At 43.7% G+C, this 18,454-nt stretch overlaps 1 pseudogene; it reads right to left on the bottom strand.

The window, feature by feature from the left end:
- Positions 1-17,934: 17,934 nt before the first annotated feature.
- LOC114687007 lies at positions 17,935-18,145 on the bottom strand (annotated as a pseudogene).
- Between the last annotated feature and the right edge of the window lie 309 nt (positions 18,146-18,454).

Below are 18,454 nucleotides of genomic sequence, written 5' to 3'. Positions count from 1 at the left end.
GCCTCCTGTGGGGAGTCAGCAGAGCCGGATACACTCAGTTGAGGCAGGTCCAATCCCCTTCCTCTGCACCAAGGCTGTGTAAGTTGTCCTACCATAGGCAGTGGGCTCCAAAAAGCCCATTCATGTCTTAGGGATGGATTCTGATCCCACTGCCAGGGGGCCTCTTAAGCAGATCAAGCTACATAACCATCTAGCCTATGCAGAGGGCCTAGTCCAGTCCCATGGAGGCTCCACAGCTATTGGTCCATAGTTCATGTGTTTCCACTAGTATGGCCTGTCATCTCTGTACATTTTCCCATCATGATCTCAATGTCCCTTGCTCATAGAATCCCTCTTCTCTCTTTGATTGGGCTCCTGGGGCTTGACCTGGTGTTTGGCTGTGGGGATCTCTGCATCTGCTTCCATCAGTTACTGGATGATGACAGTTAGGGTATTCACCAATCTGATTATCAGGGTAGGCTAGCTCAGGCACCCTCTCCATTATTGTTTAGTCTAAGGTGGGATCATCTTTGTGGATTTCTAGAAACTTCCCTATCCCCATGGTGTCTCCCTCTATCATGGTATCTCTTTCATTGCTCTCCCACTCCATCCCTGTTACAGTTCGACCATCCTTTCCCTTATGTTCTCATCCCCTATCCCCTACCCTCCACTGTCCCCTTCATCCCCAGTTTACTCATGGAGATCTCATCTATTTCCACTTCCCAGGGTGATTCATGCATCACTCTTGGGGTTCTCCTTGTTAGCTAGCCTCTCTGGAGCTGTGGGTTGTAGTCTGGTTATCCTTTGCCTTACATCTAGTATCCACTTATGAGTGAGTACATGCCATGTTTGTCCTTTTGAGTCTGGGTTACCTCACTCAGGTTGGATATTTTCTAGTTCCATCCATTTGCCAGCAAATTTCATGATGTCATTGTTTTTCTCTGCTGAGTAGTACTCTATTGTGTATATGTGCCACATTTTCTTTATCCATTCTTCAGTTGAGAGGCATCTAGGTTGTTTCCAGGTTCTGGCTATTATGAATAATGCTGTAATGAACATAGTTGAGCATGTGTCCCTGTGGCATGATTGAGCGTTCCTTGGGTATATGGCCAAGAGTGGTATAGCTGGGTCTTGAGGCAGATTGTTTCCCAATTTTCTGAGAAAGCAACATACTAATTTCCAAAGTGGCTGTACAAGTTTGCACTCCCACCAAGACTTCTGCTCTTATACAAACATTATGTTTTAACTATGAAAAGCAAAGACTTTTAATATTGTCTTATAATCTTTACAGACAAGCATCTAAATATCAAATTATCCCTTTGATATATTTTGTTTTATGTTAGAATGTTTGACTTTTTTAAAATTGCCATCTCAGTTGCTGACACTGAGTTTTGAATTTTTTTTTTTTTAAAAGCATTAAATACATTTTGGCTTAAGATTAGAGTAGAATTTCCAAAACAGTCCTAAACATATTTCTTTCATTTTGTAGCATTTATTTATACAAAACAGTATTCTCAGCAATGATAATTACAAAGCAAAAATGCTGATAAACTCTGGGGAACATTGAAGATTTTCCATACCTGCACTATCAAACATTCAGTTTGGATCTAATGCCACATGTGAAAACGAACAAGCATATCTGTCTTAGTTACTTTTCTATAGTTGTAATAAATGCTATGAAGAGTTTATTTGGGGCCTACCATTTCGGGGGGTCAGAGTCCACATTCATCATGGCAATGACCACGGCAGCAGGGAGGCGGGAGGTGTTGGAACAGTATCTGAGAACTCACATTCTGAGACACAACCATGAGACCGAGAGAGCTAACTGGGAACAGTGTAGTCTTTTGAAACCTCAAAGCCCCTACCCATAACAAACCTCCTCCAACAAGACCACACCTCCTGATCCTTCCCAAACAATTCCACCAACTGGAGACCGATCATTCATTCAAACAGATGAGCCTGGGAGGCGGGATATTCTCATTCAAACCACCACAACGTTTATCTCGTTAGTATACTTTCATCTATCTCATTAATATACTTTCTTAACTTTAATGGCAAAATTACATATATATGGCTTATAATTTAAAAAACATTTAAATTAATTCTTTGATGACTTCATTCATTGTGTTTTGATCCTTTTCATCCACCTCCCTGGTCCCTCCCAGGTCCACCCCTATTTCACACCCATTCAACTTTTTTCCCCTCATTTTTCTCAAACCCACCCTGTCCCATTGATGTTGTCTATATACATTTAGGAGTGTGGACATGCAGTGGAGTATGTAAGACCTAACAGGGGCCATACCTTAAAAAATACCAATGTTCCCTTTCCCAGAAGCTGTCAATTGCCAATAGTTCCTCACTAGGGGTAAGACTTTGTACCCACCTCTGCACTCCTTGTTGGAATTTCGTCTTTCACAACCGCCATGAGTTCCTATGTTTGAGTTCCCTGTTGTGTCCAGAAAATAGTCATTCACCACCTATGACTCTTACACTCTTCTACCCATCTCCTGAGATGATCCCTGTGCCTTGAGAAGGAAGTGGTATAATATAGATGTCCCGTTTAGGGCTGGCCACTCTGCATTCCCTTATTCCCTGCACCTTTATGACTTGTGGGTCTCTATGTTCATCACCATCTACTACAAAAAGAAGTTTCTCTGTTGACAGCTGAGAGATGGACTAATGTACGAATAAAATTGTTATAAGAAGTCTTTAGGAGTCAGTCTAACACTGTCTCCCATTGGCAGACAGGTAGCAGTCCATGGTCATCATGGTGGGAAGCGTGGTGGCAGTTAGGTGTGCATAGCGCTGGAGCAGAAGCTGGGAGTCTACATCTTATCTGCAAAACCGAAGCAGAGACAACAAGACTGGGCCTGGCTTGGTCTTTGGAAACCTCAAAGTTTATTCCCAATAACGCACTTCCAACAAGGCGTTATTGAAACCGAAACTTTTATCAGCTAGGGACCAAGCATTCAAACATTTGAGCCTATGGGGATTCTCCCATAAGAATCCACCACAAGAGGGGAGAGCAGATGGTGCCCTTGTGCAGGATCTGGGTCTCAGGGCTCCCTAGCCTGCTCTCTTGAACTTTGCCCTTCATGTCTATAGAGTTAAGACAGTCTTATCTTCCTGAGGCATGCTCTGTGGCTTAGATCACAGACGCATCAGTTGCCCAGCTGAGCAGATAGAAAACCTTGCAAGTGTTGCTAGACGACGTCTGCTCTGCTTACCTCACAATAAACCAACCACAGAACAGTAACTTTCTGTCAGCAGAGAGAGTGTTTGAGAGGTACCAATTTTCAAACTTCAAATTCAGCTCCCCAAGGACAGGGTTTAGAGATGGTTATGGGATAGCACACCACTGGTGGTCTGAGGGGTGCAGAAAGATGTTGGGGGTAGGGAAATGTGAAGAAACTGGGGGTCTTCACAGATGTGTAGGGTTTTGTCTCTCACATGAACTGAGGGTAGTTTTCAGCCCTCAGTGTAGAAATCTTCCAAGTGAGGGCATTGGAAATGTGAACTTGCCTGAACTGGACAAAACTACCTCCAAATTCCAGCCAAACAACTTAACCAGGTGTTACCGCAGCTAGAGATGTTATCTGAGGCAACGTTCGTGAGGTGTAAGTCAGCTGAGAAGATTCTAAAATTTTGACAGAAGCAGGAAACTCGAAGCCAGTGCAGCTGTGGGGGTTATTGGTGTTGTTTTGTTTACTTCTTACTTGGGTGGGGGATAAGGGAGAAAGAGAGAGAGAGAGAGACAGAGACACAGAGAAATACAGAGAGAGCCAGGGACATACACAGAGATAGTTAAGTAGGTAGATAGATAGATAGATAGATAGATAGATAGATAGATAGATGGATGGATGGATGGATGGATGGATGGATGGATGGATGGATGGATGGATGGACGGACGGACGGACGGACGGACGGACAGACAGACAGACAGACAGACAGACAGACAGACAGATAGATAGATAGATAGATAGATAGATAGATAGATATCCATCCCCGATGAGACAAAAACATGAGAATCTGTTAGGATCCAGTCCCTGTTAGACCCCACTCCCTGCTGCAGCTTCCTCTCACAGACACCAGCAGGCACCAGTCTGAGATATTTTTATGAATCTCTATCTAACAGACTTCCCAATTTCAGGATCTCTCACCTGGGAAGTGAGTTAACATCAAAGTGGGTATTGTACCATACCCTGCTCCCCACCCCTCCCCTTGCCTCCTGCCTGAGGATTGGGGGGGCCTGGCTGCAGGCTTATGCTGCCAGTCTCCACCATCCTCAGGAAGGTATAAAACCAAGACCTCACTCTTGCCACATGAGCTCTGACTTCTGTCTTCAGAGACATTGATGTGCTGTCGGACTCTAGTGCTGGACCTGGGCTCTCCTTGGAGCACCCGGCACCTCTGTTTAGCTGTCTGTGGGATTAATAACTTCCCATAAACACCTTACTCCCCAGTGATGAGTCTCAGTATCCCTCCTGAAGCCTTGTCCTAGCAGAAAACAGCACTGTAGGAAGCACTCTTCTCATTTCTAGCAGGATGTGCAGAGTACCCCACAGGGTGAGAGGAAGCACACAGTGTTCCTCTGCGGGGCCACACCCTAGCTGCAGAAACTGTCATTGCGTCCTCAGAGTTCTGGCTGCTTTCTCACAGTGACTCTGGAGCTGGGATGATGAGATTTCTGAAGTGACCACTTTCTTGGCCACATTTAAGCCAGAACAGCCTCTTATTCTCACAAAACACCTCAAAATTCCTCAGAACTCTCTGACGGGGAGGCCCTATGGTATTGCTGTGGGGTGTTCTTCCATATTGTGCAGAGAAAGAAAACGCCTTTCTCAAGGCTACAAAGGGAAGACTCTGAAAAACAGAGAACCAAACCAGGACTGACATCTTTCAATAGATGGCCAGCTCAGTACAGATCAATAAAGAAAGACAGAAACACGTTTCCATGCCTATACTGAGAGAGAGAGAGAGAGAGAGAGAGAGAGAGAGAGAGAGAGAGAGAGAGTTATTAAGAAATAAGATAAATGTTCTTTAAATTTATATTTTTCTATTTTTATACCTGCATATAATATGTTAGGTGTGTGCTTATTTTCCCATGTCTCCGTCTCCCACCCCAACTTTCCCTACGCTCTTCCTTGTAGTCTCCCCTTTGGAGTCTTCCTCCTTGTGTCTCATGTGTTCTTTTGCTCACTTTCTGTCTTTCCTCATCACCTAATGTTACCCCATGCTGGTCTCCTCTTAGACGTTTACAACTTTACCCACACGTAGGGAGAACATTGCAGTTTGTATCCTTCCCAGTTTGGGCCACCTCACTTAATATTATCCTTTCTAGATCCATCCGTTTTCCAATAATTTTCATTTTTTTCACACCTGAATAAAATTCCTTTGTATGCATGTATGCAGCAGGTTTCCATTATCCATTCATCTCTCCACCAACATCTAGATTGGTTCACTTTCACAGCTATCATACAAAGTGCAGTAATGAACATGGATGGGCAGGTGCCTTTATGGTAGGATATGGGGTCCTTTGGGTATAGGTCTCAGGCATGCTATAGCTGGATCGTTTGGTAATATTATTTTTAATTTTTTGAGGAACATCAACACTGATTTCCATAAGAATTTACTAATTTTCACTCCCACCAGCAGTGAATGAGAATTCCTTTCCCCCCACACCCTCTCCAACATTGGTTGTCAAATTTCTTTATGATAGTCATTCTGACTGTGGTTAGGTAGCATCTCAAACACTTTAAAAATACTTATTGGCCATTTGCATCTCTTGTTTTGAGAACTGTGTTGGTTTCATTAGCCCATTTATTGATTGGCAGTTTGGGTTTTGGTCTTGAAGTTCTTTCTAATTCTGAATAGTAGCCCGGGCCCTGTCTAAAATAGAGCTAGTAAAGGTTTCCTCCCATTCTGTGGACTGTCTTTGCTCAACTGAAAGTTTCTTTGGCTATCCAGGACCTTTTTATTTTCACATAGTCTGATCTGTGGCTTTGGGGGCCTGGCTCCTGTGATAATGGATCTAACCCAATGTCTTGAAGAATATTTCCTCTTTTCCTTTAGCAATTCAGCATCTCAAGTTTTCAGTTAAGTTCTTTGACGTACTTCTGTTTGATCTTGTACAGGGGGAATGGTATGGATCTAATTTCATCCTTCTGCGGGTGGACAGCCAGTTTTTGTCAGCAGCATTTAATATGCCACTTTTTGTTCCACTTCAGATTCTCATCGCCTTTGTCAAAATTTAGATGGCCACAGCTTTATTGGTTTATTTCAGGTTCTCCATTCTGTTCATTTGGTCTACCTGTCTGTTGTTATGCTAGTCCAAGGAAGTCCTTGTCACTGTGACTCTATAGTATTATTTGAGGTGAGATATTGTGGTGTCCAAGCTCCTTAAGATTGCTCTGGCTACTTGTAGTCTTTTGTGTCCCATATAAATCTTCGGATTGTCTTTCTTCCTAGTTCTGTGAAGCAAGCCATTGGAACTATGATGAATATTACATTGAACCTATAGAATGACTTTGGTAGTATAACTATTTTCATGATCTTAATTCTATCAACCAAGGGACAAGGTCTTTCCTTCATCTATTAGGGAGACATATACTTTTACCTTCCAGTCACTTCTGCTCTGTACATTGGACTGACCTATCTTCAGTCTCATCCCTGTCTATTTTTCATACTCTAGCAACAGTAACATAGCTGTGTAGTACTTCCTGTGTGCAGGTAATGCTCCAAGCCCTGCTTCTAGTAAGTCACGTGACCATCTCAACAGCCCTAGAAAATGAAAGCAATGCCGTTATCATGTCTTAGTGGGCTGGAATTGGGTCACAGGCTAAGCATATGCTTCATGTTGCTCAGCTAATAAATGAGGCTCCCCTTTATCCCTATCTCCCCGATCCTTGCAACCTGGGAATAATGGTGGCCCTTATTGAGGAAGATCTTGAGTGTGGGAAGTGGGAACCATGGCTCAGAGAGTAAAGGGCTTGCTGTACCATCATGAAGACCTGTGTTGGGATCCTTAGCACTCACATTAAAGCCAGGTATGTGGCTGGCAAGACAGCCAGGGGATAAAGACACTTTCAGTCAAATCTGATGAGCTGAGTCCAATTTCCAGAACCCACATGGTGGGGAGAGAGGAACTACTCCCACCAACTCTTTATTTAAAAAAAAAACTTTTGTGCAATCTATTTTTCTCCCTCCTCTAACTTCTTTATCTTTTCTTTCCCTACAAACCCAAGCTCATGGTCTTTCTCTCTCTTTTAAAAAACAAAACAAGACTCAAAATCAAACTTAGCTACCAAACAAACAAGCAAAAGCACACAATGATAACAAAAATAACCCCACAAAAAACCCACGTTGAGCCGGGCGGTGGTGGCGCACGCCTTTAATCCCAGCACTCGGGAGGCAGAGCCAGGCGGATCTCTGTGAGTTCGAGGCCAGCCTGGGCTACCAAGTGAGTCCCAGGAAAGGCGCAAAGCTACACAGAGAAACCCTGTCTCGAAAAACCAAAAAAAAAAAAAAAAAAAAAAAAAAAAAAAAAAAAAAACCCACGTTGAAATCCATTTTCTGTTGTTTACTCCTGAGCCTACCTTGAAGTGTAACTGATATACCCATTGTCACTCCATTGGAACACACACACACACACACACACACACAACACACAACAAACAAATAAAACACCACCACCACCACCACCACCAAATCCGATTTTCCCTCTCCCAGCAGCTATCCATTGCAAATAGCTCCTTTAGTTAGGAGCACGGCTTTGCTCCTACTCAGCTTCTCCGTGGTAGAATTTTGTCTGTCTTGAATTTGTGTAGGTCTTGTGCAAATTGTCACAGTCTCTGCGAGTTCAGATGTGGCTCTTACAATCTCCCCACCTCCTCTTCCACACAGACCCTTGAGCCTTTTTAATAAAGGCCCCCCATTTGGGATGAGTCCTCCAAAGCCTCTCACCTTCTGCGCGTTGTCCGGTTGTGGGTCTCTGTGTTCATTACCATCTAAGACAAGAAGAACCTTCTCTGGTGAGGGTTGAGCAATGCGCTGGACTATGGGAACAGCAACATGTCATTGGAGTCATTTTTAAATTGCTGTGTTCATTTAATAGAGAAATAGTGGCAGGTTTTCTCTAGGGCCCGTGATCTACATGGTCTCAGGTTCTTGGTCTCATTAGCAGTGTAAGTACGGGTTCTTTCTCATGCTGTGGGTCTTAATTCCAATCAGACATTTGTGCCACTGTGGCAGCAGACATATCTTGCGGACAGGTTGTTATTGTAGCTCACAGGGTGCAAAGCTGGGTAAGATTGATAATTGCTTTTCTCCTCCAGCATTCCTTCCAGCACTACGAACCCTAGTTGATAATGGTTCCTAGGTGAGCATCAGTTTGATTTTTCCATGTCCAGTAGAATAAGTACATGTTGTATTCAGAATTTCCACCAACTCTTCTCAGCCTTGGACACTGATGATTTCTGTGGAGATGTACTCTCTCTTGAATGTACATGATCCGGATGATTCCTTTGACCAGAATACCTTCATGAATAGTTACAGGATAGTCTGTCATCTCTCCCTCCCTTTACCTCCATTTCTTTCTCTTTCTCCTTCCTTTTGTCTCTGTATTTCTATCGAAGTCCAGTGTAATGGTACATTGGGATGGGGCCAAAATCTAGATCCGGGAAAGCTGCTCTAAGGGAGTGTAAGCAGTCAATGGTGCTTTCTAGAATGATTTATTTACCTTCTAAAGATTCTGTTGCAAACTCAGACTTACAGTATAGAGGTACTTAGCTCCTTTGGATGCTGGGGATGAGGAAAGAGAATGTGTGAAATTGAAAACTTTGAGGGGGGGTTGTTTATAAAGGGAAAATACAGTCTGGTCCCCTGTCAGGATCCCAGGGCCTCAGAGCCAGTATATCAGAGCTGGCATCAACCTCAGCCTCAGACTGGTGCCCAGAAAGCCCTTCTCAGAAGGCGGTGGGGTGAATGTTTACTGAAAGTTGATTTGCTCTTGAGGTGAAAGAAGTGTTGGATGAGTTTTCTGAACTGGCTCACAGCCCTAGTCTGCTCAACAATGTTGCAGCTTGGATGTGTTTAGGTGCTGCTGTGACTAGGCTAGGACCCTAAGGCAAGGTATCTGTAATCACTCTGTATTTTTTTTTAAGGCCACAGTGTCTTACACTGGAGGATCTTAGTGAAGACAAGAGAGCATGTGAAGTTTCTGCAGCATTATATATTCTTTACTAGCTCAATGTTTGTGTTTCTATGCTGTGTCAGCTTTAGATGAAGGATAGATTATATATTCCTTAGAGGGCACTTAGAGTATGCTTCCCAACAGGACTCAGGGATATGAAAAAGCAGCCCAGGACCTGAGCGTCTTCAAGCATCACTCTATCTTTACTACATATGGTCATTTTTCTTCAATTCATTATTCCTCATTTTGAAAACATTCTTAGAGAAGTTTACATCACTCAAAACACTTGAAAGTAAAAATGCCACACAGTTTTTAAAATTATACATAGAATATACTTTTTTCTCAGTTTACTTGGTGAGAGTATTTCATTTTCTGTTAGCTAACAGACACAATGTCAATTCTAAGCTCAAAAGAGATTTGGCATGGAGAAGTAGAGAGACGATCCCTGCCCCCCACTCCATCCGCTGACCCAAATCAAGCAATTGCTTGACTGCAAGATTTCACTTTTTCCCTTGGCATTTTATTTGTGTGTGTGTGTGTGTGTGTGTGTGTGTGTGTGTGTGTGTGTGTGCCCTTGCTAGATGAAGTGGCAGGCAGGGTTTTTCTGTGAACATAAAGTGCTAAAGTGTGTTAAGTCCATTTTGTGTGGTCCTAATGACAATCAGCAGTGGGGTTCTGGAGGCCAGCCTGGGCTACAGAGCGAGCTCCAGGACAGGCTCCAAAGCTACACAGAGAAACCCTGTCTCGAAAAAAAATCAATCAATCAATCAATTAATAAAGATACAAACTCTAGTCAAGGCCTACAAGCTACCTTTAAATAAAATACCAATTCTGTGTTTAAAACAATAGAATTCTCAGGCTACCAGTGTTCTCTGAACTTTAAGGCCAACACCCTGCCTTTCACTAAGACTGCATTGGAAATTGTTCAGGAAAGTCATTTTTATTTATTGTTCTGAGAAGTTCCAGGGAAGGAAAAAACCCAAAGATTTTTTTTTAGATTTATAGCTATTTAAATATTTTCATAATTTTAAAAGATCAAGGTTTTTTTTATGAAATTGTACTTCACTGGGTCCTACAACATCTAGAACTCTTATTGCAAATGTCTTTGTGGGCACAGTGAGATTGCTCAGTTTGTAAAGGTGTCTGCCACTAAACCCTATGGCCTGAGTTAAATATACAGAACCTGCATCAAGGAAGGAGGGGCCTGATGCCTGCAAGTTGTCCTCTGATCCTCCACACCCTGTTGTGGTGTGCATACACACACACACACACACACACACACACACACACACACACACACACTCACGCACCTATGTACATAAAATAAATGACTGAAAGTAATAATAGTGCCTTTTATGTGGAAACAATCATCATAGTCCATGTGCATGGGGTCCTCTGGGTTTTTCAAAGCCCTCAAGCACAGCAATGCGTTGGTACTTTGTCATCCTTGGTGAGGAAGGTGGGGCAGGTATCTCTACAGCACAGGCAGATGAAGTAACTAAATCGGAGAGCTGAGACAGTTTGTCCTGGACCCTGGTCACCTAACTAATAACGGCAGAGCCTAGGCAAGACATCACACTGCTAGTTCCAGAGCAAATTGCTCTGTCCCCACAAGCTTTCAGGGGAGCAGGAAAAAGCCAGGGATGCCCCTAAATCATTCTGGCCGCCAACACATTAAATGAGCTTCATCAGAAAAACTATGAGACAAAATGGAAAGACAACAGTATTTTGAAGTTTAAGAGCAAGAGGTCAGGGAGCCTTGTAAGGGTCTGATCTACTTTCTCTGCATACATGTTATGGCTGAGTAGCTTTGCGTTCTTGTGGAATTCCTAACAGTGAGCGCCGGGCTGTCTCTGACTCTTCTGCCTACTTTGGGATCCTTATCCTCTTACTTGGTTGTCTTGTCCAGCCTTGGTGTGATGGTGTGTGCGTGGTCTTACTGCATCTTGTGATGACATGTTTGGTTGATGTCCCTGGGAGGCCTGCTCTTGTCCGAGGGTAAGCAGAGGTGGGGGGGATGAGAGGATGGGGGGTGTGGATCTGGAGAGACCGGGGGAGGGGAGGGAGGAACAGTCAGGATGTAATATGAAATAAAAATAAAAAATAAAATAAATTTTAAAAATAGTAATTGCCAATGTTTGGGACTAATGAAATAATGGACAGCAGTGTTGCATACTTTCATGATTTTAAATGTCGGGATTATTCATAGTGGAAGGATTTTATTTCTCCAGACACTGTCACTTATTCTCCACGTGGAGTCTTTATTCCGGATTTTGTTTTTTTTGTTTGCTTGGTTGTTTGGTTGCTTGGTTGGTTAGGTTTTTGTTGTTGTTGCTGTTTTTTTCTACCCAGCCAGGTTTTAAATCTGCACAGAGACCAGAAGAGGGCAGTATAAGCTAACAAAACAGAAGCCATGCACCAGCGCCCCTGAACCACACCCCGGCTCTGTTCAGACGCTGGGTTCTTCCAGTGTTTGCAACACTGATTAAAAACTCACTAAAAGCATGGAAGGGAGAAGGCGGAGGGGCGGAGAGATGCAGGCAGGGAGGGAGATGGCTTTTAAAATCGGCTCATTGAAATAAGATGAAAGAAAACGTGTTTAAGCACTTGCTGGCGAAGACTCTGAACTAAATGCCGCAGAGACAAAATTTCCTCCTGGAAGGAGAAAACTTAAGAAATGAGACTGCTTTCGATTGGATCTGTTCTTTGCAGCATTCACCTATTTATAAAATAGATGCTTTGGACGAGAAGGCCGTGCCAGGACCCACCTGGGCTCCAGACCCTCCAGACCTTACACAGTGGTCACCTGGTAACAAGAGGCAGACAGAATGAAACCGAAGGATGAAAATGCCCATGTGGTGTGTTCTGTGCTTAACAGGCCTGCGTGCCTGGATTAAAGCATGTCTATGCCCTGGACTCTTAAGGACTGAAAGACAAAAACAAGTGCCCACAGATCTATTTATAAATTATAGGAAATACAACTGGAGTATTTCCTCTCTGTGTAGCTCCAGCATGCACGTTGGCTTAGACCCCAGCTTCGCTGAGGACCTGCGTGTTCAGGAGGAGGCTGCCGGAGCCCGAGGAGAAAACAGGAGTGATAGAGTCAGTGTGGTGAACTGTCCCAAACGTGGAGATAGTGTTCAGTGCTACGTAGTGAAGGGAACACATCAAAAGAAAGCGAAAACGGGCCTTCTGAGTCGGCAACGGGGGAAACTGAGGCAGGTTTGAGAGGAGACTTGTGGGATTTTGATGGTGGCAGACAGTAGAACGGAAATGCTCCAAGTGAGTGGGAATTTTCGGTAGAGGAAACTTAGGTAGGGGTGCGGGTTGTGTTTAGCATTGTAGGAGGAGGCCATTTCTAGGGTCTGGATCCTAGGTCCTGAGAAGGATGGAGAGGGGTGGTCTGAGGGAAGAAAGGTTTAGGAGGGGCAAAAGTGTGTGTAGGAATCGAGGAGACAGAGCCCAGACATCTTCGAGTGCACTGCGTGTTCAAGGCTTAGATTGGATGTTGAACCAATTGCATAAAGACCCGAGCCATCTGATGTAAACCATAAAAAGCAGGGAACACCACAGAAAAAGATGCTCCCATTGTGTGGACGTGTACATGTGTGTGTTGCGTATGTGATATGCAGCCGTGCAACGGTGATGAGGACGGCGATCCCGACATCAAAACGCATTGCGTCAGTGGTCCTCCACCTTCCTAACGCTGCTGTGAACCTTTACTACAGTTCCGCATGTTATGCTGACCCCCCAGGCATGAAACCAGCTACTTCTGTTGCTACTTCATAACTGTAATTTGCTATTGTTGTGAATCATAATGTAAATACCTGTTGTTGTTGTTGTTGTTTTTCCGGATGGTCTTTGGGGGTCTCAAGCCACAGGTTGAGAACCACCGCATTCCACCCTCTACTGCTGGTCCAAATAGCCATGTCACAGGAGCTGGCACGACAGGCCCACAAGATGCAGTTTTGTTGTGATTTTTCAGCCTGCAGGAGGCGGGGACATTGCGGAGAAAACAGTGAGTGTCAGCTACAGCAATGCAGCCCAGCTTTCTTCTCCTTCTGCTGCATGCCCGTGTGGAAATTGCTCTCTCTGCCCAAGCGTGTGCATCCTGATCTAACCTTCCGACACTGTATACCTACCATCAGTGGCCATTTCAGAATTATTTGGCTAATGTGAATGATAAGATTTGGGTTTTTTTGTTTGTTTGTTTGTTTGTTTGTTTTTTCGAGACAGGGTTTCTCTGTGTAGCTTTGCGCCTTTCCTGGGACTCACTTGGTAGTCCAGGCTGGCCTCGAACTCACAGAGATCCATTTGTACCCCCGCCCCACCACCACCAAAAAAATACACTTCTTGGTATTTTTCCACGTGATACGTAAAGTGGGATTATCCGGTCTGGGATTCAGATCGCTGCTGGTGAAAACCCAGAAAATAAAAACACTCCCTGTACTCGGGCAATGCTACAGTCCTGTGGCTGAGCGACCACCTGGAAATCTCAACAGGACATTTGAGGGAGACACAACACAGAAGAGGAAACCATATGTGTTCTGCCTTTTCTGTCTTTCGTTTTTTGTGTTTGAGATGGTGCTAGTCCAGTTGATCTTAACAATTTTGCTAACAGGCACCTTTAAAAAAAAATCTACTCAAAGCTTAACTCCCTGTCCTGCTAAAAATAAATAAATAAATAAATAAATAAAAAATAAATAAACAAACAAAAAAAGATATATTTAACATGGTACGTTTATGAAGCTCAGTAGATCCAGTTCAAGGCTCTTGTCTTAAAAGTTTCAGGAAACAGTAGATGGCTTTTGTTTTATTTGTTGATGTAGGGTGCCCTGCCTCAGACCCTTCTGTTCTGCCTTCGATGCTTCCTCCATTTTTCTGCTTAAGACAGCCATTGTGTACTACTTAGGGAAAGAATTTGAAATCCCTAATGTGTTTTATTTAGCACTGTGGGCAAATGTGTGTGTGTGTGTGTGTGTGTGTGTGTGTGTGTGTATACATATGCATGTGTGTGTCTGGTTGTGTGTACATGCATGTGGGCATATGTGTTCGCATGTATGTGCATGTATGCATGTATAGCTCTGTGTGTGTGTGTGCGTGATGTGTGTGTGTGTGTGTGTGTGTGTGTGTGTGTGTGTCCTCCATGGTAACACTAGAGAAGAACTTCAAATCCCCGAAACTCCATTCTTTAATAGAAACAAAATAGGATTGTTTTTCACAATAAAAATTTGCAGTTGCATCTTTTTCTTATCTTTTTTTTTTTCTCCTGACTTTTATAAAGTTCTGGCAAGAGCAGGCTCGGTTTCACGTGGTAGAATGAAGTCATCAGCCTTCTTTAAGGTCTAAAGACAGGATGCCTTTCACAATATGCTCTTAAGACAGGACTAAAAAGGTTTATTCATGTTTCCCATCCACTTTCCAGGTTTCTCAGCTGAGGTCTTCTGTTGACCACTAGTACATTCAGCTCCATGTTTACTACACACATGTATTAGCTGCAGTTCTGAACCCATCACCGACAGAAACCATCAGAATAAGAATGCTGTTCTGCCTGTTCTGGAGAAAGGGAAGTGAGACACAGTGTAAGTTCTCTGTCTCAGAACCCACAGGGAGATACCAAGGTCTGTGCTCTGCTGCCTTACACCAGAGTCTGTGCGCTTGACCTCTAAGCCTCATATAGAAAATAGTGGCCTCAGGTATCGATGGGGAACTTCTTCTATGAAGGGGAACTGCAGCCATGGAGAAGCTATTTCTCTATTCCTCTGTCCTGAATTCTTTCTTCAGGTCTTCCTTCCCTCTTTCCTTCCTTTTTCCCTTCCTTCTTTCCTTCCTTCTTTCCCTTCTTCCTTCCTTCACTCCTCTCCTCTTCTTCCTTCCCTCCTCTCCTCTTCCTTCTTCCCCTTCCTCTCCTCCTTCCCCTTCTCGCTTCTTCTCCCTTCACATTAATGTCCACCAGGGGCACCGTAGATGCAGCCTCCAGGCACATGGAAAGCAGCAACCTAACCCTCACACAGGCAGCCTTCTCCCTGGAGCTGCGATGGATGTTCAGCTCTGAGTTCCGCATAAAAAGAAGTCAGGAATTGCACTACTTCCGCTTAGGGGAAAAAATGAGCTTTCATAAATACTGTTTCCCCTTCCCAAGACATCTTGGTTTTGTTTTTATTTGTCTGCTTTGTATAGTCTGTGTTTCTACCCTAAGTCCCACTAGATTTTCTGCATCGAATATTTGAAGCTACACTTGGAAACTTCTTTCTTCTCTTTTCCTTTGGGATGAACATGTCCCCCCACAGTAGAACTTCTCTAAGGGTCTCTCTAATTTCAAGATCAACATTAGCATCTGAAGAACTCAAAAGACCAAGTCCCTGCCACAAAGATACCTGCACCTCTGTATTTACCTCTGCACTACTCACAAAAGCAAGAAAATGGAAGCCGTCTGTGTGTCCACCCAAAGATGAGTGGAGCATCAAAACGCGGTCCTTATGCACAATGGGATCACAGTCACTTGTAAAAGTGAAAATAGAAGGCTTGCAAGACAGTGGGTGGATATGGGACAGTGTTAAGCAAGGTAACACATATGGAGAGAGACCAATGTCGTATGTACTCTCTCCTGCGTGCTTCTTAGCTTTTCATGTTTACATGTTTGCGTATGGATGCTCAGGAGTGTAAGTACAGGCTACGAAACTTGAAAGGAGAGCATGTGATGGGGAGGGATGAGGAAATGAGGGATGGTAATCAGACACATGTAACATGGAAGAAGAGGAGGTGAGAAGCCCCGGGGAAGGGGAGCGGGGAGGGAGGTCAGGGAGACAGGGGAGAAGTAGAGGAAATAATTTTTTAAAAATTGTTGTAATGCCATAATGAAACCTTATACTTTGTATGCTACTTTTAAGATACCTTTTTAAAAGCCAGACCCTTCTCTACGTCTAAACTCACAGCGGTATCTAGACCAAAGCAGTGATGAACACAGCGGCTCGATCAATAGCATAACTCACAGCTAGCAAGGAGAAGAAAAGGGTTAAGAACTAGAATCCTTCTCTCCTAATAATAATTTCATATCTGCATTTAATTTCAAAGGGCAGTGAGGAAGCGGCATTAGATAAGTGTCAGCCTTTGGGGGAGATTTTTTAAAGCTTCAGGTTTGATGAGAGCCGTTTAACATGTATTTTGTTCTTTCCTTTCTTCTTCTTCCAGCATGTGAGTTGGGGTCATAGTATGTGAACAGATGGAATATACGGCAGGGGCCAGCTGATTAACATTAAAGACAGGACACCCGTTGTCTCCCTATAACTCACATCCATCTAGCCTCATTTCTGCCGCCTAGCACTTCTGTGACTGAGGGCTGTGAATCCGCCACTGAACACAATCAACTTCCCAGAATGCCGCCTCTTCATGGGCAAGAAGCTGTGTCTGCATTTGCGCCGAGTCGCTCGGGGATGTGGGCAGCTAAAGTTGCCACTTCTGAGGGACATGAGAATGCAGAGACCTGAATTTTAAAAAAAATGGGAATATTTTAAATCTCATTAAGGACAGTCTTGCAGTTTCTAGCTACAAATACCAAGACTAGGGCTACCTACCCCAGAAGTTTAAAGCGGGAGAACATCAGGAATTGTGGCTTTCACAACCCTGCGTTCTGTACAGCATGTTGATGGCTCAAATGGAGAAGTCATTCCCCCAAGACCTTTGTAATACTGCTTTTTTCTTGGAACTTCCTTATATGCTTGGGTGGAGTTTCCTCATAGACAGAGGGTGTTCTGAGTTGTATGGAAGTTCTCCGATGTAATTATTGAGTTTTTCCCTGAAAGTCCTGTGCAGCCTGTGGCAGACCATTGACAAAAAATAGCCAGATGTGGTTGAATTACTACACAATCCAGTGATAAATCATGCCTAGGTCTACATCCAGAAGATATATTCGTATGGCTATGTCCACCACAGCACCATTCACAATAGCCAAGATATGAAAGAAACCCCAATGCCTACCAACGGACGAGTGGGTGAAGACTGTGGCCTAAAATAAATTGTTATTACATCTTTAAAATAAAATTCTGTCACTATGTTGCAGCATAGAGAACCTTAAGGACATTCTACTAAAGGCAATGAGACAATTTAAAGGTCATTATTACTGGATGCTACTTACAGGCATTATCTAAAGTAGTCAAACCCAGAGAAACAGAAAGTGGAATGGCAGGTTTGGAGGGCTAGAAGGAAGGAAACCGGGAAACTGGTGTTTGTTGGATGGATTTCAGATAGGCAAGATGAAAGTGTTCTAGATATCTGATGCATAATAAAGTGAACATATCGGATTCTAATGGATTGTGACCTTGAATATGCTAAATTTGATGTTATGTGTCATAATGAAAACAACAGGTGTCGTTGGCCTTTTGCTCTGAACCCATGGGTCTCTTTATGGCAGAGGGTGAGCTCCACAGCTGGTCTGGAAAGGTCATCAGAAAGGTCGTCCTTATGAAAGAAAGCTGTTCCTCAGCTAAAGATGCATGCATTAGAGTTGGCTGGAATTGTCAAAGTCTGCCTCCCAGAGTGTTCTTGGACATCTTGGTGCCTTGTGGGCTACTTGTGGGCCCAGCATCTTCTTTCTGAAAAGGTCTCATGTGAGAGGTCATTTAAGTAAAAAAATGAATCAATGGACTAGCAAAGATGTTGAGCTTAGGGGAGTAGTGTTTTTTCTTTTTGATTCATTATTTTCCCCACACACAACAAAGCTTTCTTCATCCTCAGCAACTAAAGAAACGGCGAGCTCACTGGCGCTTCACTTGAGTATTCTGTCATCTTGAGCTTCTGCCAGTTCTCAATCCGTTTCAGCTCATCCAGTCTCTTCTTTTCCTCCGCTGCCACCTCCTTCTCCTCCTCTGCCCAGGGTTTCAGGTAACTATAATGCTTGGCCCCATGGCCATGCTGAGGACCAGGGCTGAGTATCGGCCAAGCTCGATGAGTGGAGAGACCTGAACTGAGGGCACCATCTTGTCCGTGACCTTCGCCTTTGATTTTTTCATTTTTTTTTAAGAGAAAGAATGAAAAGTGACGGACCTCATTGAGATGTTTTTATGCTCATGTGTCATTATACTTTGTCCTTGTCCATCTCTCTCTCCCACTGCTCTCCCATCCCCAAACCCTTGCCACTTCCCTTGTCTTACAAATAGTGCTCTTTTCAGCATTCCATTACCAGCCTACCCAGGGGTTTTTAACTGGAAGATGTTTCCTTGCTTGATCCACCTTTTTTTTTCACATATCTCCCAATAGGGAAGACTTTATACTGGGTGGGACAGTAA

The sequence above is a fragment of the Peromyscus leucopus genome, chromosome 8a (assembly GCF_004664715.2).
Source record: "Peromyscus leucopus breed LL Stock chromosome 8a, UCI_PerLeu_2.1, whole genome shotgun sequence".
In the NCBI taxonomy this organism is placed as follows: domain Eukaryota; kingdom Metazoa; phylum Chordata; class Mammalia; order Rodentia; family Cricetidae; genus Peromyscus; species Peromyscus leucopus.
This window is presented reverse-complemented; position numbering and strand designations above follow the sequence as displayed.